General features: G+C 36.9%; 1 protein-coding gene across 2 annotated transcripts in view; it reads left to right on the top strand.

Moving 5' to 3' along the window:
- The window catches only part of CTNNA3 (catenin alpha 3), a 493,584-nt gene that overhangs the window by 36,500 nt on the left and 434,215 nt on the right, over nucleotides 1-22,869 (top strand). The window lies entirely within an intron of this gene.

The raw sequence follows: 22,869 nt of genomic DNA, 5'->3' as shown, positions 1-22,869 counted from the left end.
TAATCCCAGAAATGAATTTACAAGGCTCAATTGCTTAAAACTTTGCAGTGTACGTGGTCTGTGACTCATGCTAGCAATATAAAGGGTTAAATCGAATTGTTAACATGTATTTCATGTTGAACATCCTTTCTGTCACTTATGCCTGGCTTCCCTGAAATGTCGGCCCCTGTAATAGGTCTCCACTTCTGTTTATGTTCTTAGCAAAATAAGAGACTGCCTTTTTCTGAGTGTCCTGATGAAGTGCTCCAACCTTTCTACGTGGGGGTTGTTTTCTGAATGCTGTCGCTTGGTGTCAGTGTTGTCAAACACTTCATTTGTTTGGGAGCGGATCACTGACAGTTGTATAGATGAGGTAATTGATTAGGTAGTTAAAAATTAGGAAAGGGCTCAGGGACAGATGATGTCTGAACACATGAATATTTGGTTCTTGAGATAAGGAAGTCAGGGAGCAATTGTCTTGGATGAGTTCAGCATGGTGGGAGCTGTTATTCTGGTATCAGTAGAGCAGAGTTCTTTGTGCCACTTGACGTGGGGCTGCCAGCATCCAAAAGACAATGTTTTAACTGGCAACTAATGTGGGTTTATGTTATCTGATCTCATAATTATGTTAGACATAATAGAAGTCACATCTGCAAGGGCTTGGAGAGTGTTTCTGAGCAAAGAAATGTAAATTCTATAATTATTTCTCAGACTATCACCACATTTTTATTTGGAATATCTTTCTCTAGTCTGAATTCTCACTTTCAACTTCACAAAATTCCTTGTTATTTCAAATGAATATGCTTCAATAACTTCATTTCACCTTGAGCAGGGCATCTTTTCTTCTGTTTTCAGTTCTTCAATACCCTTCCCATTTCAATACTCTTCACTTTTAAGCTATTTGCAGATTCTTAACATCCTGGTTTAATATCAGACATGCATGTATCTTTACATGCTATTTCTGCTTTGTGTTTAACTGTGTTGGCAGAAGCTTTTGCAAGTGGAGATGTATTAGGTATAAACCCACTTTCCCTTTCCCATCACTGAACAGAAGATAGGCTGTTCTATCTTCTCTGATGTAATCTTTCTGAAATGTTATATAATGCTATTAAAAAATGGAACTATTCAAACACTGAAATTAAGAAAAACCTCAACCACAATCCAAAATCAAACGAGCGAGACTAGAGCTGTTCCCTGTTCTAGAGTTAATTTGTTTTGTATACCTGATCAGTAGTTTTATGGTTTTCTTGAGTAATGTTTTACCTGGTTTTGATACTGAGATTTTCATCTCAATAGAACTTGCTGGAGAATCTGCAGTGAGGGATTTGAAAAGCTTCCATATCTATTTATTAGCGAAGATGCTTTGAATTATGTTGTGCTTTGAAAGGAAAGTGATCTCTCTCTGTGAAGACAAAGATTTTGTTTGATTATGGTGCAAAAGTCATAGACTTGAACAGGGACCGAAGCTGTTCTGAATGTGTGACATTTTTATCTGAGTTTGTGCATGCATTTAATTGATAAGTTGTGTGCTCCCTTCTTAGATTAAGGGTACATACATAGCTGCACTATAGGTATATACATAGCAAAATGTTGAGACACTAACTCTGGAGACAAATAATTGTATACAGTATGAATATGAATCCATTCATGGTAAAGTAAGTGTTTTATGTAGTCAGAATAAGGTATATTGCTTTTGACTGAAATATGATTCTCTGTTCCTCTCCTTATTTTTTAGACTTGAGACACAGAGTGCAATACAGCAATGCAATTCTTCAGTGGTGGTTTATGGGACAGATGGGAAATTAAAACTGTGCTTTTTAAAGGATGTTTAAAATGACCCACATTGACTCTGATTTATAAATATAGACCAAACTTCTATGAGTGGTAGAATTATACAAGAGGCAATAATATTTGATTTATATCAAGTAGTTTTTTACTGGAAATGTTCAGAATGGAGTAGAAGGTCTTGATAGCCAGCAGATGGCCAGTAGAAATGTCTCTTTAATCTTTCAGATTCTATTTTTGCAAATAAGCTGAGGGTGTGTATGAGCTGTCACGGAATGGGACAGGGTGGCTAAATTCTTTGGCAATTACAGAGAAGGAATATGGGAAGTTTTTGGAGTTGGAGACTTCAATGTTGCAAAGCTGAACTGTGTGGATGACATCTAATATTGTGGTCAAGAAGCCTGAATGATACTCTTTGTGATTCTTTTTATGTCCCAAACACAATATGAAGTATTGAATCACACCTATGTGCCAGGTCTAGTTACTGTTGCTGTACTATTGTTGTGTGTCACTAACTCCCACTGCAATGTGTGTCAGAGCTTGTTTTTTTGCTGTTGGCTGATGGGACACACATATCCGTCTTTACAGATGTGCCAGAAGAGAAGAGAGAGGGTTTATTAGACAAGTTAGTTGAAATTATATTTAACTTGGGCCAGATGAAGATAAAATACAAACAAAACCTTTATACTCAGTGGGATGTAGGCTGACCCCTTGCAAATGTTGATAAATGATGCAGATGAAGTGTGCAGGAGCTGCTTGCACTCAGGTTGTGGTCACTTGGTTGGCCAAGCTAGGTGCTTCATATTCCTGTGCCTTTCATTCTTCCCATTTTGGCCTTTGTTTAATGCTACATAGAGTTGCTTCCATCTGATAAACTTACTTAAAATTACTTGCTTTTCAGTGTTCTCATTATTTTGTTAGCCATTCACTTAGCACTCTCCCGCATCCAGACGGATGTCCTTTCATCCATCAGATTTGTGGTGTTCTAATCTTTCTGCATGTGCCTCATGTTGCACCCATGAAAGAAATTTGTTTGGGTTGAGAACATGAGCTTATAGCCAGTCTGCTATTTTGAAGCCTTCCATGAGATACCTGCTTCTGAGGAACACAGTTTTTCTTTCTTGTCCAGGAGATAGTGGGACAATTCCTTGGAATTAAGCTTTTAATTTCCTTCATATTGACCGTCACGTCTGAAATTTCACTGAAAAAGAGTAGCTTCATTCCACAATGAATAGTAAAAGTATTCTCTTGCTCAGTCACTGATTGGAATGTTTCTGACAAGAGTTAAGTAAGCTTTACATTGGGAATTGTTTTTTATTATTCTAAATAATAATACATCCGCAGTGTGAATACTCACAGGGGAAATAACATAGGACAAAATGGTAAAGCACTTTAGGATAAGAGGGAGTTCAGTGATCCTAACACTCTTGGGATGCTGTAGTAGCTGCATGCTTCCTTTTTTGTTAAATGGGATCTTGTTCCTATTGGAGGGAGGTTGTACAAATATTGTTCAACTGGAACAGTAATGGTTTAAGGCCATTCATTATAATGATCTTCCTGTAAGGTTATTTCAGGAGTGCTGGGCAATAGTTACAATAAAAATGTAATTATAATAAAATTCAATGGTATTTAGCACCTGTCAAAGTGAAAAATTATTGCTGTGCTGCTGTTCTTATTGTTAACAATGCCTTTAGGATGCTTGTAGCAGTACTGTCTGTAATTCAAAGACACTTAGATTTTTCAAGAAGTCTCGAGGAATGTGGTAATCTAACAGTTGACAACAGAACTTCAGTATATGAACACATACAAAAGCAGTATCCTTTTACAAAAGTATGATAATTTAAGATTTGTTCTGATAGTATAACTTCAAAGGTTCAAAACCCACCTGGACATGTTCTCGAGTGGCCTGATCTAGGTGGACCTGCTTGAGCAGGGAGCTTGGACTAGATGATCTTTATAGGTCTCTTGCAACCCCTACTATTCTTTGATTCTATGTGTTAAAGGACTGAGTCTACGTGAAACTATTTTGGTTATTCTATTTAAAAATATTTTTTAGGATTGCTTGCTGATGATTGTTGGATCTAGAAATGTTTTAAGAAATTGCATTAAAAACTGAAGGTGTTAAAGGCTGTATCAACAGTGTTTGTGGAACACATTAATTTACTTTGCTTGTGGGAAATAATGCTTCTGCTTAAAAGCAGAGACCTTAACCTGTTTTACTTCAAAGCAGTCCATTGCTATCAGTACTATGGTTGTCTTCATTATCATACAGGTCAAGTTTATGTTTTAAAAGTCTTAATTTTGCAAGACTTTTCACAGTCAAATGGCATTTCTCTTTGTTAAAATGGAATAAGTGTGCTTTTATTTTTTACCTTTGATTTTTCACTTTGCTTTTTTAAGATGGCATTGTGTTGAGCATGAGATTTGTTTACCAAGTGCTCTACTCCAGAAACAGGAGCCAAATTTTCAAAACAAATTATTGCCTATCAACTGACAGGTTTATTGTATGACAAATGCTTTAAAAAGTATGCTAAAAATTGGAGAGAGTTCAGGGTAGAGGTGTATTACTTGTCAAGAAAATAGGTGTGATGGAAAACAAGGTGCTCAGTTATTGTAGCTTATCTGGAAAAGGTTAAGACTTGGAAATATCACAACCAGAGGTACTTAACCAAATCTTTATTCTTGTATACAGATGTATGACAAGTTTCAATGGATTGAAGTCAGAGAAGTTAAAACCAGAAATCAAAGGAATGATTTTGACAATTAGCTACTGTAATTGCTTAGTTAAGAGGTGCAGTACATTAATCACTGCTTGTAGCCTTTATAGCCATAATCCATGCTTTTCTAAAAGATGTGCAGTGACTGAGATGCAAATCGAAGGGAGGGAATTATTTTTAAGGGTTGTACTATTCAATGAATTTGAATGAGAATTCATTTTTTTTTTCTAGACTTAAGAATAACTGTACATTTGTTTGTTTATTTGAGGGAAAAGGCAAGCTTCTGGTTTTCAGTTGCCATCCTGAGTTAATAAACGGGTAAGTTTGTTTACTTTTGTAAATAAACCGGTTTACCGGTCTGCCACTGACTATTCTTCTGCAGGGTTGAATGTGTTGAGTTGTTGTTCAAGAATTTTCAAACAGTGTACCTCACTTTAGAATAATTTTAAGGACATGGAGGCATTTTATTCCCATGGACTTGCTTCCCTTGTTTAATATTTGGTCACATAATATAAATGATGAAAGAATTGTAAAGGTTGTATTTCCAGTATTCTAGCTTATTATCACCCCTTGACATAAGAACAACCATCACGTTGTTGTGTATTGAAAATAATTGATTTATGCATTCATTTTTAAAAAGCAAACTGCAAATCAGTTCCAGTTGCTAAGAGAGTTAAAATGTGTGGCAATTCTATTTTCAGGCACCTGACATTTCTTGGTAGTTTCATGATTATAGCCTTGTCATTTAGCCGTTCCTTCTATCTGTTCAGCGCATGTATATGGTTTGCTTAAAGGGTCAAGAGGTTTTCCTTTCTCCTGTCTACTGAAAGTGCTGGTAGCCCTCTGTTAATGACTTTGTACTCAGGATGGTGGGGTGGAAGACTTTTGTGTCCCTCATCAGCTTGCCACTGTGTGCACCACAGCTCAGCTCTTCAATTGGATTTGTCTGTCTGTAGTGCTAGTCTTGCATGATTTTAAGCTGCAAGCAGCTTGTATCTCCACGTGCACAATTTTTCTATCTGTGCATGAAAGCCAGACCTCTGAGATGTGTTGATATCTTTTCCATTTGAAGGAAGAAAAAATCAAATCACAAGGAGAAAAAGAGAAGGGACATTGTAGAGAATTTATTTTAAAAACCCCAACTGTTTGGCAGCTTCTGGGGTATGATTTTTTTTTTTATGTGTTTGTGTGGCTCATGATATAGAGATCTGATGTGCTCCCTGTGGAGCTGCATGAGGAGCAGAAGGAAGTTCTGCAGTTCTCATAGATACAGTTTTTACTTGTAGAAATCTAAGGGCCTGATATTTTTTTCTGTGGTTAATGCCACGTGATGAAGGAATAACAAAATGATGACTTCTAGTAAGTAATTAAAAGTGTCACTGTAAACAAGATCTCTAGTTTTTAACAGGTATTGACATTTTTGCTGAAAGTGTGAACATTGACAAACTGAAGAGTGTGTGGAATTCCTCTTTTGGACCAACAAAAGTATATACAAAACTCAGAAGAACCATTTGCACTTAATTGCTTTTTCCGTGGCTGTGAGGAGAGAATGGTTTTTTTTTAAAAGCAGGGAGGTATATTTTTGTCTTCCAAATGTAAAAGGAGAGAAGTAGTCACTCAAGACCTGCTGAAAATCCAGTCATGAAGGTAAAACCATAACTGTCTTGCACATCTTTGAAATATTCTCATGTGAGAGAAGTGTTTTGGAATTTCAAGAAAATGGACAAATTTCTAGTTTATCTTACATCCAGAATGAGAATTATGAGGAATAGTCTATTTTCCTCTTTCGTATACTCTATGGACGATATACATAGTTAGTATGTAAAGCTTTCAGCCTCCAAGATACAAAGAGTTGAACTATTATCTGAGATACTCATGGAAAAAGCCCTTAGAACTTGCATATTAGAAGGGAAATTAAATTTAAAAATAATGACACAAAAAGGAGGGGGAGGGGGAAGTTCTGAAACAGGTTTTTTTTTTCAGGAAAAAAAATAGTGATGCTGTTAGGAGGCTGAGATAGATGTGTGCTGTTCATTTAAACTTGATTCTTGTTTTCTTGAGAAAATATAAGGGGACTTGTAGGGAGTCTGGGACTTGAGCAAAGGGCTGAAAAGGACCCTCCCTGCTCTTTCCAAAGCTTAATCTGTTGCTGTTTCTATAAAGCTGAGTTGTTTTTCATCTGTGCCCCCAATGTCCTCAGTTTGAGTAAAAGATTCCAGGCTAGGCTTGTCTGTCATAAATGTCTCTAGAATGTCTTTGGAGCCAGGGACAGATGATGCTTTAAATTAAACACAGAGTGCCCAGGTAATTTAAAAACAAACAAGCAATACAAAATTGAGTATAACAGTGGGAAGGAAATTAGATCTTCAGCTAGGAATCAAATTATAGTTACAACTAAGTAATGCTAAAAAGGCATGGCTTAAAATGCTTATAAAGAATTTTAAGTGTGTGCCATGTGGGACTTGCAAACACCATGGATTTTGTACCCTGACATGTGCCATGTGTGTGTCCTATATTTTTGTATTTGGGTATTTTATTTCAGTGGTATCTAGTGGCTTAGGTTAGAACCTTTTTTTTTCAGTAGACTAGAAATGGATTTCTTTTTTTTTTTTTTTGTCTCCCCCAAAACAAAATATACTGATACTTCAGATGATATGTTTATCCTAATGCAGGACAAAACCAGAATTTGTGGAATGTAAATGAGGTCAGAATGGCACTTACTGATACAACAATAACTAATAATGTAACACTTAAGGTATTGTATTATGCAGAAATGTACTCTCAAGAACATAATGAAACTGTGTTTTTATACAACAGGACTAAGGTGATCCTTAAGAGGAGTAAATAATTTGATTTTAATAGTTTTCGATTTCTCAGGGGAGTTTATTAAAGAAAAAAACCCCAAAACACTGCCAAGTATTTCTCAAGTATATTTTCACAGTTGATATCACTGATAAAGTGGTTAAGTAGTATAACTGTTTCATGTTGATGGTAGATGAAGCAGTGCTGCATGCTGAGCTCTCCTGGCCACATTTAAAAAAGAGTGATTGATTACCCTGACCTGATTTAATCGGATGCTAATCACTCATGTTGTCCTAATGAATTCCTGTCCCACAATCCCTTAATGCTATGACTAGTGTCAGCACTACTCTCTCCTTGCTGTTTCCCATGTACTTGCAAATGTTGACCAAAAGGATTGGTTATTCTCTAGCCAGGACTTTGTAAAGTGCAGTTTCAAGACAGCTCAGATCTACGGCTGTAATGGCTACCGAGGAAGTAAAGAGTAAGGTGAAAGGAAGTAAGTATGGCTAAAAAGGTTGAGACAGATTTTCAGTGATGAATCAGGCAAGGTTCCAGGTGATAGCTTAAAGTGGACACCTTTAATTTCACTCTAGTGCTCCTGTTCTGCAGCAAGGCTTTACTAGATGGTTAAGTACAAGTAGTGAAAAATGTCATTTTGCAGATAGTATGCTATCTTTTAAAGTAATAGTAGCACTCAGTTGGTCTTCAGGCATAATACCCAGTAGTGTATGTTTTAATTCGGGCCTAATCAAAGAGGTAGGAAAGCAGAAGATCATTTATTTCAGATAGGATCTGCTCTACAAATAGGTGTTTCTGCTGAACCTTTTCACTACAGCTAAATTTTTGTGGCTGTCGTAACTGCCTGCAACATCAGTAAGCATATTGTGGATTAGGCAATGTGATGAATAAAGCAGGATCCATGTAGCAGAGTAGAATTTTAATGATGGAAAAATGATTGAGAGACTAGTGTAGAAGCACTCCCTTATATGCCAGAATTTGGACTTATTTCTCTTTAGTTTATGTCAAGAAAATACAATGCACTTTTAGAATGATGTAGACATTCAAAGCATAAACAGTCAGTGATCAAAAGGGAGGCGAGGCAATTTATTATTAATTTAATTAAGTCTATGAGTCTTATTCCTTCAACCTTTCTAAAGGTAAACCTGTTGGTAACTTTAAAGTGGTACTGGATTTTTTTTGAGCAGACAGGCTCTCGATCGTGATGATTAGGATATTTAAAGAAAGGTATATTCTCTGAGCTGCTGAAGATGCAGTGACATCAGCTAGATTTAAATGCATGTCTTGAGAATCTAGGATTAGAGAGTGGTTTGACAAAGTGCCTACTTGCTCTTAGTTCAATGGGAACCTTTTTTTGACTAAATAATTTGAGTTCTGTCATGGTTTTGACCAGCCAGCAGTGGAGCACCACGACAGTCTCTTGCTTGGTGCCCCCCATTTAACCCCACCCTTGTTGGGATGGCAGAGGCCCCAGTGAAATGGGAGGAAAAAGACAACCAAGGATGCTGTGAATTGAGACAAAGGCAGGGAGGGCTTGCTGCCAGTTATAGCTTTAAGGCAAAACAGACTCCAGTACTCGACTTGGAGAGGAAAGTAGGAAAGTTTATTCTACAAGAAGCAGAACAGAACAAAAAGCAAAAAGAGAGCAGGATGATGAGAAAATTACAACCAGCACTTAAAGATCTTCCTCTCCCATCCCTCTTTTCTTCCCAGGCCCAGCTCACTGCTCCCAATATCTCTACCTTCTCCTCCCTCAATGTCTCTGGGTGGGGATGGGGGGGGCAGGGAACGGCGGATGTGGTCAGTCAGTCACAGATGGGCTCTGCCACTTCTCTCTTCTCAGATAAGGGCAACTCTTTGCATTGTTCCCCTGCCCCGATATGGGGTCCCTCCCATGGGACACAGTCCTTAATGAACTTCTCTGGTGTGGGTTGTTCCCAGCAGCTGCGGCTTCTGCCCATACAAGGTCCCTCCCACAGGACACGGCCTCTTCTGAGCAATGAACTTCCTTGGTGTGGGTTCTCCCCCACAGTTACAGCTTCTGGCAATACGGGGTCCCTCCCATGGGACATGACTTCCTCTGGGCATAGTCACTGCCCCTGAAGTGGGGTCTTTTACGAAGTGCAAACAAATCTCAGTTACGCCACTCCTCTCCACAGAATGCAGGGGAGTCTCTGCTCCAGCACACTTCCTCCTCTCTTTCCTCACTGACCTTGGAGTCCACATGATTGCTTATCTCTCTTTTCCTACTCCTTGCACCACTACCAGCTGGAAAAGAAGAAGGGACAGAAGTAAAAAGGAATAGGAAAAATGCTTATTTTCTGTCTGCTTCTTAAAAAATGACCGTGGAGGCATCCAATTGGCTCAGCCCCAGCAGTGGATCTGGCTCAGAGCTGGGGAGAGTTTTGAGCAACTTCTTACAGGAACCATCTTTACAGCCCCTTTCCCATTACCAGAAACAGCTTTGTGTCAAACCATGACAAGTTCCTTACACTTGCAAGGAAGACAGAAATAAAGATCATCTGATATAGAGGAATAACTGCAGATGGGACAGATACAGGGTTCTGAAGTAGCTTACACGAGTTAGCTGAGAGTAAAGGTGAAATACTGAATCTGCATATAAAAGTGCACAAAGAAAGAATTCTGTGCCATGGAGCCCAGAGTCTCTGAAATGGTAGTCACTAGCTGTGACCTTCTTGGTATAAATAACTACTGGAGTTGGTTGAATTTTTTAATTAAAAAGTTATGTTTTGATGCTTAAGAGCATGAGATGGACAGACTGACTGACTTCTCTCCAGAAATAGTATTTGCTCCAAACTCAGATTAAAGTTCCTCTTCTATTTGATTTGTGAGTCTTAAACCAACATGGTCTAGTGAGTTTGATATTAGTAATTCTGTGTAATGTGTCTCTTCTTTCGACAAAGGTTTTTCAAGGTGCTTCATTTTCTAGTCCACTGCAAAACAGGAAAAATCTTGAAATCTCTGGGACGACTTTAGAATTACAAGTGGTTGCCAGCACTTCTGATGAGCAAATAACAGGAGAAATCCATGTGTTGTTGCATTAACATTGAGTGATCAAAAAATATATGAATTACTTTAAACACTTGATTTTTTAAAAAAAACCCTGCATTGAAACCAACTACAGAAAAGGTTCTTTGTATCATGGCCTGTTAGATGTAAAATCTTAGCAGCACTGAAGGACAAGGGGTAATGGGATGAAGCTGGAACACAAAAAGTTCCGTTTAAATATAAGAAAAAACTATTTCACTGTTCAGGTGAGGGAGCCCTGGCACAGGCTGCCCAGGGAGAGTGTGGAGTCTCCTTCCTTAGAGGTCTTCAGGACCCGCCTGGACATGTTCCTATGTGACCTGATCTAGGCTGACTTGCTTCTGGAGGTGGGTTGAACTGGATGATCTCTAAAGGTCCCTTCCAACCCCTACCATTCTATGATTCTATGAATTATAGTTTTAAAGAAAAAATCCTGGATGAGTTTATGGTACCTAATAAAATAATCCCCATGTTAGCCATATAGCTTTGATGTATACAAAGTTTTTTGCAAATAGCTAGAAATGGTAAGAGCAATGGTTTGAGAAAAGTATCTGAGCTGGGCATACATCAAGCTTATATGAAATATTTTCAGATTAATGGAAGCATCTCTGAATAGTGAACTCCTTTTTAGTGAGCTTCTGCATTAAGGAAATAATTAAGGATCATAAATGATCCACTTTGTAGGGAACTTCTTTTATACTGTCCTGTCTACTTCCAATTAATATGTGTTTTGTCCTATGTCTCTGTTACAATCAGTATCAACAGGTCTCTATGACCCCGGTGGTCTATGGAGACTGTTTTGCTAATTACTGTATTAAATCATCTGCTTCAACACTTAGTTTCTATATTTTCAACTAACTTTATACTGGTTTAAATGTAAAGTGGTTTTGGGAAGTTAATAATGTTATAAACTTCACCCATATAGCTAAGGTCAGAATCCATTCTAATTGGACAAGTGCAATTTCTGGAAATTAAGTGTTTTAAAACTGAATTACCTCTTACTTGGCTTTGTTTGCTATCAGCACACAATGCAGAATGAACATTAAGATGACACAATCATATTGCTGTTGCTCTATAATTCACTTGGAGATAATGGAAAAACTTTCTTTGATGGCATCAGTTGTCTTATTCCACAGGTATTTTCTGTGCAAAGAGTACTAAGATGGTGTCTCTGTGTGTTTTGTTTTTGGAGTATCTGTAGTTATAACTTTATATCCTTCCTCAGTAGTTTTCTGTTCAGGACACAAAAGGATTCTACTTTTTAGAAGAGTCTGAAGAGTTGTGGAATCAAGAGATCTCTCTACCAATTCCCCGTGTTTTAACACTCCCAGCTAAAATGAAAATTCTTTGAAGTGTTCCAAGAGATATCAAGCAATCTTTTTTTGTTTTGTTTATTTTGTTCAGTCTTTTCTCAGAAAAAGAAATCCTTCTGGAATCGTTTGTGTTAATTTCTGTTAATTATACTTAGTCGTGTTGCTGGGGAAGGATTCATCAGCAGTAAGCTTTACATGGATTAGTGGAAACTTAACCAATACACAGCTGCAAGCACCACACATCTCTCTTTGCACATTAATATAAACTTGGTGAATTATATCCTGTACTTTTGGAATAGATAATAACCTACTAGAGAAGAGAATAAAATAATACACTATACGATCAGAAGCAACTAAGAGTGGGCTTATCAACCAGGAAAAAAAATGGACTTGATAGCTGAGTCTCAGTTCCCATGTTTGTTCCGTTGATCTTTTCCTGTTTCCAGATACACAGGCAAAGTAAATTTACCGAAACCTGTAAGCATTTTGCAATAGAAAGGCACTGATACAGATGTTAAAAGAAAACTTATGTATCTCTATATAATCATAGAGCAAGAAATGTAATACTTTGAATTCTTGTGAGCTGTTCATGGATATAAGGAAATCCAAAAGAAATGGGAAGGAAGTATAAACAAAGAATTGAAAATACAAATAAAAGGAAGACAAAATACAACCTGCAACTTGATCACATTCCTTGTTCGTAGTTTTTTTCTCTTTCTGATTGTTCTGGTTAGGACATTTGATCATACTTGTTTCATATAGATGTGAAGTGACATGAAGATCAATGGAATTTCTTGTTGGAGACATTTACATGTATATCCTTTTCTGTTTTGCAAAACTCTTATTAGGATGGAGAACATTAGGGAGGAAAGAAGAAGCAGTAACATGGGGAGGGAATGTGGGTGAGAGAGAATTGGAATTGTCACTTTTCTTTTAAGTGCTATTTTGGGGCAACTCAAAGTGTGCCTCTGGATATGGAGGTTTGTATGGGTTTTCTTTGGTTGTAAATAAGAGCTGTTTCTATTAGAAAAGTAGAAAGATAAGTGTAAATGTCACCGGAGAAGCTGTGAACCTTCAATGCCTAGTGCTCAGTGACAGGACATCCTCTTGAAAACTAACGTTGTGCCTGATGCCCTTGGGCCTTGGAGCTGTGGAAGGCTTGTGGTTGTGGGCTATGTCAGTCTTAAGACCTAGTTCTGCTGTGCATAGAAAGTTTGGGAATATTTTCATCTCTTTCCACTTTTATTAAATGCCTTTTAAACTTAAAAGAGTAAATTATACAGTGTGCAGTATCTGTTGGTATTTTTCCCTTTTTTCTAAACTGTGGCATTCTACCAGGAGAGCAAAATATATTCGGTTGATTGTTCTTATTGGAGCCATAGAACTTTAGTTTTGCGTTGTGTGCTGTATAATTTGTCTCAGAAACAGGCCAGGAAGGTCGAACCTTTCTATGTTCAAAAAGCCATCAATCAGATTAAGAATAATTTAGGTTTCCTGTGGTTCAAACCACATTTCAGAATGTTTTAATTTACATAACTTGGAGAGAGCTGACGGATATTTGGAGGAATCAAATAGAGTAATTTAGGTTGGAAAGACTCTTAAGATCATTGCAGTCCACCTGTTAACCAAACACTGCAAAATCCACCACTAAACTATGTCCCTAAGTACCTTGTCAAGGAGTGTGTGTTGAGGAGCACATCCGTCTTTTATGGCTCTGATTTTACCTGGTAAAAAGTATTTAATCAATGGAGATTTTACATGATATCTATGAGAACCAATATGTCTTTTGTTTTAAGCAGTCAGCACACTTTAGAAGTCTTACTGTCCATGTAAAGACACTGTTAAACTATTCTAGGACAATCTTAAAAACTAAATTAGACTGAAAAAGAACAGGGTCAATTATCTGATAATGGAAACTTCTGCAGGGTCAATTTTTTGATAATGGAAATATCTGTGGTTATCATAGAATCATAGACTGGTAGGATTGAAAGGGACCTTTAGAGATCAGCTAGTCCAACACCCCTGCAGAAGCAGGGTCACCTAGATCAGGTCGCATACGATTATGGTGAACTATTCTGTGTACAGAAACAAACCCTATTCTTTCCAGTTATGGTAAGTCTTATTTTAAAAGAAAAAAAAGAGAACAAGAGAAGGTACTAAAAAAAATTAAAGACATTAAGTACAGTTGAAGTATATGTGACTAAATTAACAGAGAATTTACATGCAAAGCTTTTGCATGACAGATGAATGTCATGACAGGTGTGGTACATTTATCACAACACTTGTCTAGCATTCAAATAGTATTTTTCTTTTCTGCTTTTGTGTGCTTTCTTCCGTAAATCTGCTATGGTGTCATTTATAAAACAATGCTATTGCATGCATCAATGGGATTGTGGTCTTCCTGACATCCATTGTAGTCTGCTCCCCCTCACTGATACACTGTAGTGTTTGTCAGATATTTGAATGCTGGAAATGGATCGTGAACTCATCAGGAATCATTTCCAGCAAGTAAAAGTGCCGAACTCTTCTCCGTAGACCTAGTCCTACTGTATTTATGCCAGACAACTTTGAACATATAGCTCTGCCAGTAGACAAGGTCTCTGCAGTCAGAAGCCTTCTCTTTGGAAGTTGTAGTCTTTTATCATAATTTTTAGATAAGAACCTTAGGGTAAAGATACTGACATATTATATGCATTGCACCCATGCTTAAAAGAATCTAACTCTTGAAAGACTTCATCATAGTGGGCTGAACTGTGAACAGACTGTGGACCTGCAAATTGTCTGGGTTTTCTTGGGCTTGCCTTGGCCTTGGAGAATGGTTTTTCACACTGTGGTCTTTTATTTATTTTATTTTTTTTAAGGGAGAAAAGCGCTAGCCATCTTGATTTTATTGTACTTCTATTTGTTTCCCATTGAAAAGCAGATGATTATTTTTTTCTTGAGGCACCTTTCTTTTTACCCACCCCGTGTTATCCCCCTCTTAGCTCTTCCTTACATCTTTATGTTCCTAACTGATTAGTGTATAAGGAAGAAGAATATTAAAACAAAAAATATGTTAAAAAGACTGTAATTAGATCACTACATAGGTGGAACTCTGCTGACAAGGTGCTGAACTTTGTTGCAGAGATCATATATGGACATGAAGAGCATCAAGATGTATTAGAGAATGTGGCTTGCCTCAGGGAGAGTATACACTGATTCCAAGCAAAGCAGCAGTCCTTTACCTTGCTTTGAATAGATTTTATTCATCCCCAATGTACAGTTATAACTCCAGGTGCAGGTCACTGCAAGAAATTGCTGAGATTGACTGTGTGATAGTATTCACATCTTCTCTGCCTGTGCTTCCAATTACATCCAATGTAAGAGTAGAGCTCCTCTTGCATTCCCCATGAGGCTGGGTTATTTCTATGTAGTAGGCTCTGCTTTTATTGAATCCCCCAAGAACCTGTGAAATGCTGCAGCATGCAGCTGTGTCTTGGCTTTTCACTTTCCTTCTGTTTTGGCTCACCAAAAAGGGCCAGCACTGTACTTTTGTCTGCGTTCTGATGCTGGACTACTGTGCAGGTCTGAGTGGATGTATTCGGCATGGGCATGTACAGTAATGCTAAAGATGTACTATGCACTGTGGTATTTTATCTACCTGAGTATAAAGGGTGAAGTAGCAGATGTGCTCTACAACTCTCTGAGAGTAGGTTGAAGGCAAAGTTCTTCAGTATTTTTTTTGGATACAGAATGTGTCTACCTGTCCCTGGACTCTCTGTCCTTGTACTGTTGCCTTGGACAACACATCCAATACAGCTGTGTGAAACCTGAGAGAGGCAAGTGATAACTCTCTTTTGAGAATGAATTGAATATGCTTTGGGGAAACATTTACTTACAAGACCCCAATAATTGACTGATTACATCCAGTGCTTTCATCCATCTACAATTGCCTGAAATGCTATGGTTCACTGCCAGCTGCATTTCCTTAGGACCCACTGTGCTAAAGATCTGATTTTGAATCTCCAACAAGGAAGACAAAAGAGGCTTATCAAAATTATTTGTCTGTACTTCTGAGAGCACTTGGGGTTAATGATTTTCACCTAAAATAGACTTATTAGGATTTTTTTCTGAGTGACATTTCTAGAGAGAAAGGCAGAAGACAAGGTATTTATAGGCTACAGAACACAAAATTTACTCATAAAACCTGTTATGTGCTAGATAGCAGGTTGATAATTTTCTGTTAAATTCTAATTAGTTGTCACCAAGAAAAAAGGTAGCATTTCTAGTTTTCAAACGTCGTTCTTTTCCATGTCTTTTACTCCAGGTAGCCGAAATGCTATTTTTTGGCTCTTTACAGTCAAGGGGGGTGAAGATAAATACATGAGAAGAGTTAATTGAAAACTGCTTGAGAGCAGGATATTAGTGGCAACAGAGCACTGAAACAAGAAACTTCATCAGTTACGAAAGACAACTCAAAAATCTTTAAAATCTGTCAGGTCAGTTGATAGCTTCAAAGTGATTTCCTGTTACTGGCAGAGACTGTAAGTACTTGCAATGAAAATGTAGCACAAGAATGAATTAACAAAGAATACTAGTTATTTTCTATAAGGTTTGTATATCATATATAAAGTTTGTTACTGTGACTTTTCCTCTGATATTCACAACTTAAAAAATAATTTCCAGGTTCTATCTGTAAACACAGTTTTGATGAATACAACTTGGAGCTTAAGCACAGACTAACTGCTGGGGATATCTGTTGCTGGGCAAGCTGCTTACCCTTGCCAGTAATGTGTCAAAGCAAATCTGATTTTTGTTGCTGTTGAACTACCCCTAACATACAGGTCCAGGTGAGGGAGAAGAAAATCTACAAGAGAGAAAAAAACCAAACCCTTACCAGCATGAGTCTTCCTGCTGCCACTGTGATAACCAGCTATTACATGTTACTCTTTCAGTAAATCACTGCAGTGGAGGTTCCAAGAAAATGAAATACATCAAGGTTCCATCTTACTTGTATGAATGTGATTGGACTAAAATGAATGTTCTCACTGCTGAATGAGAAAAACAATCACAAGCCTATGTGCCTCTGAGGATAAAACAGAAATACATTGCATTACAGAATGTACAACTGAAAAATCTGCTGTCTTCTGAGAATTAATACATGAACATATGAACTCTGAGTGATCTAATAAACTCTAAGTAAATCGACACTTTTCCGACTAATGAACTGAAAACACATTTCTCCTGTATATATGTATTATTAGTTATAGAATTGGCCAGGTATTTAATGTTGGAGTAATCTAATAGGAGAAAAATGTTTCATCATTAAATTAAGAGGTTCTTTTTCTTTCAGAATAACATTTCAAAGGCATCAGATTGACTTAAATTCAGGCTATTAAGACATGGATACTTTATGTCTTAAATAGTGTCATTCAGCTGAATTCAGTACAGCTAAAGATGTAATATGAGGGTAGAAAAAAAAGTAGACTGTATTCAGAACATGTAGAAAGTCAGAATGGGGGGGGCAATGAAGAATTTACTCTAAAACCTGCATAAAGTAAGTCAGATTTATATGAAATGTTAGGCTTTTTTTACCGATATCAAACAGTCTAAAGAAAGTACTGAGCCCTGATAGCTTCTTAAATTTGTAAGAACATTCTGTTTATAGTAGTATTCCTGCAAAAATATTCATGTCATATACTGTTCCTTGGACTCAAATCTATCTCACTGCTACAGATGGCAAAGATCTGGTCCTTTGGAGTTCATGCAGATCTGTTGTCTTGAAGGAAATTGCAGAATACTAGCCATACAAAAAACTGTGCTCCTTAAAGTAGACAGTAGAATTGTTCAGTGCTGTAAATGTAGCTAGGGGCATTTCTTTGAGGAACTGAATTTGTTTTGCATACAGATGTCATTCCTGACTGCATGCTGGGACATTAATGTTAGACCTCTGTTTTGCTGTAACACAGATGAAGTATATTTAATATCTTGTAGTGTCATGTTCCTCTCTGGAAGGGCTCAGAATATTTTGTAAGACTCTATTTGAGACTTCCATAAATTAAGAAGTAAAAAATTCAAAAAATGTATTAATCCCATAAATTAGTGTCGAGAGGTGAGTGTTGTTTTAAGAAGTGTTGGATGCAAAATAAAAACAGTGAGTTTTTTCATTTGTTTTCCCACATCATGGAACATACAGTAATTAAGACACTGGGTAGAGCAACAATCCACATTACAATGAAACCAGAGAGAGAGGAGAGCAGCAGTCTTACATTAGAAGACTAGACTAGCTAAAGGGAAAAATCTGTAAGTGTTTTGCAGGTAAGAACATAGTATATTTCAGATGATGACTTTACTGTTACTGTCAAATTCCCCCCAGCTCACTCAGTTTAGGCCAGCGTATTTACAGTGTGAGTTGCAGATAGAGCTTGTAATGCACAAATTTGTAACTACTACTTCAAAAAAATGTTATAACAGAGCACTGAGATCCAAATGTTTTGCAGCATTTAGGATGTAGTTTTTTGTTCACAGCAATGTGCTGTAAGCATTTAATGACATTTATACAGTCTTTGGTTTGTAACCCTAATATATATACAGGGGTAAAAAGAGGTGATAGCCTACTAGTATAGCAAAGCAGAGATGTTTGTGGTCTGGAAACGCCTCCAGCTCTCTATCTGGTTCCAGTTATTTCTTCTGTGGTTTACCATATGGTTCATCTTCAACCCTTGACAAGTATCTGACAGCCATTTCACCACCCACTCTGCTAGTGCCTGTTTGTTTTTCCTGTGTTGGCACATGGTAGTGCCATTCAGCAAGAAACGCTGGGGAGTGCTTGTCCTAGGATGTATTGGTAAAATGCATTTGTGGTTTGGTTTTTTTTTAATGGAACAGAGTAATTATTTTTTGTACAGCCTCTGATGCTTTCAGACTATGGATGCCTGTTTTGGTTTCTTCTATATGGAGGTGATGGGATCCTTGTTTAGGAGAATATAAAGATAATAACCTTTTTTTTTTTTTTTCTATACAACTTGGGTACTGTATTTAGTTATAAAGTTTTGATTTGATTCTCTCTCTATGTTCTTGTTCAGTTAAAATGATTAAAAACATTATTGGCTTTACTTGCCCACTCTGTGATCTTCAGAAGGCTGTGTCCATGTGGACTTCCTTCATAGCTACTTGCAGTGAAACTTGATTTTACTGAATGAAGTGTTCCTGTTGCCCTTCATAAAATGTAGATTTTTCCAAATAAGTATTTCTATTTAAAAGTATGGGTTTTTTTTTTTTAACTGAAGGCAATTGTTTGATTTCTGTGGATGTGTGACTTGGAAGCAAGAGTCCATGCTTGTATGTTTTTAGACTGCATGTCATGCAGTGGAGATGGCAAAACAAGTAGATTTGTGTGACTAGATTGTATGGGTGTAGAGTGTTTTGTGTAGGAATGGGATGTTTTGTAAGTGAAAGGTTAATCTTCAGTTGAGTCATCTATTTGCTTGTAAGAAAGCAATTGTATTGTAATTTTTATGAGAAGTATGAGAAACTTGAAAGTTGTAGTGGTGCTGCTTCTTGATACTAAATTTGTTTGTTAGATGTAAAATCATTTTTGATTTTTATTTTAGCATGTTTACCTCAAAGTTTGTTCAGACTGAAGTATGCCTGTGTCCTGGAACTGAACGACTGAATACTTTTACAAGTGATTTACATGTTCAAGTGCACTATATTTGATTTCCTTACTTTGTGATTTGTGCACATGCATTTATTTTTGTATTTGGCAACCATGTGAAATGTGTATATAAGATTTTTATGAACATGGGGAAGATTGCAGCCATCCTTACTGAGGACAGCCTACCTTTGTTATGTTTTCATTTGCTGCAGAGTGATGTGCAAGCCTTATGAGGCTTAAGGAAGCACTAAGTTTATTGACTGATGGTCCTTGTTATCCTGTCAATTAACCCAGCAGTATATCTATAAGCAGCTTAGATTCCAGCAGGAGAGACAGTTCTCAGAGATTAAACTAGAGGGTTCTTTTAAAAAAAAGAAAAAAAGGAAAGTTTTTTACAAGACTGGTTTGTTATTCTTCCATTTATTCTTGGTAAATGAATGTCTAGTTTGGATTTTTAAAGATTTGTACTTTATCTAGACAGTAAATAAAACCCCCCTTTTTTACTATGTCAGGGTAACAAGCATGTGCTTTCTCACAAAAGTCAGTAATCTTTCTTTTAATCATCTCTCAAGGGCCGAGGTAGCAGAATTGGTTACTGTTTAAGTAAGTTTTGCCTGTTTCTGCTATGGATATCATCTCATACGGAAACATCTTCTCATTTGCAAGGAAATAACAAATTTAATTTGAGTAGATCTTCTCACAACATAGCTAATCTCTCTGACAAGAAATAAGCTCAAACATTACATGGAATCATAGCAGGATAAGGGTTGTATAAAGCCATGATATACACAGAGTTGAAGTTTTGTTGGTAACATTTTTAGCACAAGAGAATTGAGTCATGTTTCAGCTGCTGTGTGAAATTCAGAATTTTGAGAACTGTTAAATTTTTTTATAATAAAAGATTGAAATATACAGGAAAACGAAAAGGCTTATGATACATAGTTTGCTTCATAAAACTCTCATGGAAGAAAAGTATAGTGTTATCTGAATTTGACTACAGAATCTCCGTGTCACTGGGGACAGGCCACTCCAAATTTCTTTCCTTCTCATATTTTAAGAGCATTCAAAAAACATAACTACATAGTTGAAGTTGTCCATCTGGTTACAGTTTATAACAAGGAGAGTTTATTTCGTAATAGATATGGTACCTTTTCTGGACAGAATTTGTTGATACAAATGTGTTGGTAAAGTGTGTTACAACAGTCTGTGCTTTGGGAGTTACTATGACTATGGGAAAAAATCAAAAGAAAAAATATAATCAAATCTGTTTGTTTTTTGATTTGGGCTTTTTTAAAAACATAAACTAAAAGGCACATCAAGAGAACATTATTCTGGTTTTCTACTACAGAGTTAGATAAACTGTATCAATAATGGCAGACTACAACCTACTCTGGCAGTTGTCTTTGTCTAAAATTTTGATAAAACCTCCAGTTACAGATTCTACAACATCCCAGGCTGTCGTTACATTTCACTGAAAATTCCTTTTCCTAATGTCTAATCTGAATGCTCCTTGATACATTTAAGATCATTGCCTCTCGTATTTTCTGCTATGGACACAAGAATCAGATTATTCCTCTTTGCTTTGCTGTGGTTTAGTGTATATTATCATGCCTTCTCTCAGGCTTCTCTGCTTTAAAACAACTTGCCACAAATCATTCTGTCTTTTCTCCTAGGTCATATTTTGACACATTGTGTTATATCCTGGGGCTCAGATAGTTCTACACCTTTATTAAAGGATGCTGTTGATAAATAGAATGGAAACATTTCTTCTGGTGTCTTCTGTTTACACATCTGTAGTTTGAGTTTTCCTGTAAGCACAATTGTCTTTATGATCCTTGAACAATTTCTTTTGAAGTGTGGGGCATAATAGGTCATTTTTCATTATACATTATGCAACTGACTAGCTGCCTCCAAATGATGACTTGAACTCGTCCTTACTGAATGTATCCTATCTGGGAGCATCACACCTATTTCTAAACATTACTTTGAGTTCAAATCCTGCCCTCCAGTGCAATAATTGTTCCTTGTCTTCCCCCTCAAGAAATCACTTTATGTTGCCTGATTTATGTTGTATAGTGAGGCACCCAAAACAGACCACTGCAGAAAATCATTTACTGCATTCTTCTGTAGTGGTAGTGAATCACTGGTAATTGCTTAGAAGAAAACTCTATTGATTCCAGAGTAATTGAATCTATTTTTTCCTCCCAGTTATTTATGAGAAGGTCACATGAGACTGTCAAAAATCTAGTCATATTATGAGATATTTGCTACTAATCCTATGACTACAAGAACAGAGGGAGAAGGAAATTACACTGATTTGGCAAGACTTGCTCTGGACAAATCTTTGGTGGCTATTACTCATTCATGTGTTTATTTCTAGGTAACTACATAATATACTTCTCTATTTGTTTTACTTTTTTTCCCCCGGGAGTTGAAGTCTAACTGACTGGTCTAATGCTTTGATTTCTCTCTGAAAAAGGACTAGTCCTGTTTGCTCCTTTTTAGCCTTCCATTGTCATGTAGATCTCCATGTTCTCTCACAGGTGAACACATTCATTCAACCCAACTAACTGCCTTGATGGAACACATTGCTATTTATTTTGGCAGTTTTCATCATGCCTTTCCAAGAGTTAATGGGTGTCATAATTAAACTAAAGTGGCTTTCAAAGCTTCGCATAGTTTCTCCAAATTGATTAAAGTCAAATGCAAAAGAGTTTCCCTATCACCACGTGATCCACTTTCCTATTGAACATTAATGCATTTCAAGATGTTGCTGAACATTTTCTTTGCTACTATATTCCCTTCCCTGTTGGGTAGTTCAAAGCCCAACTTGTAAGTCCTGCACTTTGGATGCTTCTGCCAGTTGTATACAGAAAAAAAAATCCCTTATGTTCTTGGTATGGTTTGCTGTACAGCTCTTCCTCTCCCCTGCTGCTTTGCTCCTGCAGAACTCTTGTTTGCAGCAGCTTGCTTGCAGGTCTTGCTGGAACACAGGACTTCTGCGTTTTAACGTCCTTATTCACACACCTGTCAAGATTGTTGTATTATATAAGCCTCTTGTAAAAGCCTATGCAACATGGTCACAAAGTTTATAATAAAAAATGTTGTAAAGCTTGCATATTTGTTTTAGGACAAAGTGTTGCCTTTATATGTCTGGAAATAATAAAACTTTGACTTACAATCTGAAATACCTAAGGGATGTTATTTTCAGAAACTATGCCAATTTCTTCATCCTTGTCTTATAGATCTGTAGCTCAGTAGGTTTATACTGGTTGAAATCAGCACCTGTTAAAGTGATTCTTAGACATAATTGAGGGAGAAAAGTTCCCTAATTTTCTGTGAATTAACGTATCTGAATATTCTATAGAATAAATAAGAATTATAGAGGATGCTTCATTTTTTGAACACTATCGAAGGTGATGTATGTGCTATTTTGATTTTTTTAAGTAAACCAGTCTGGAGCAATAGGGAGTGGTGGCTAGAATAAAATACTCCTTAATGAGAAGTAAAAAAGAGAGAGATACGTATGTGGATGTCTTGTAAACATTTTCAAATTTGCTTTCTCACAGCT

Source organism: Colius striatus, chromosome 8 (assembly GCF_028858725.1).
Source record: "Colius striatus isolate bColStr4 chromosome 8, bColStr4.1.hap1, whole genome shotgun sequence".
Classification (NCBI taxonomy): domain Eukaryota; kingdom Metazoa; phylum Chordata; class Aves; order Coliiformes; family Coliidae; genus Colius; species Colius striatus.
Note: the sequence above shows the minus strand (reverse complement) of the source record. Positions and strands in the feature narration are given on the sequence as shown.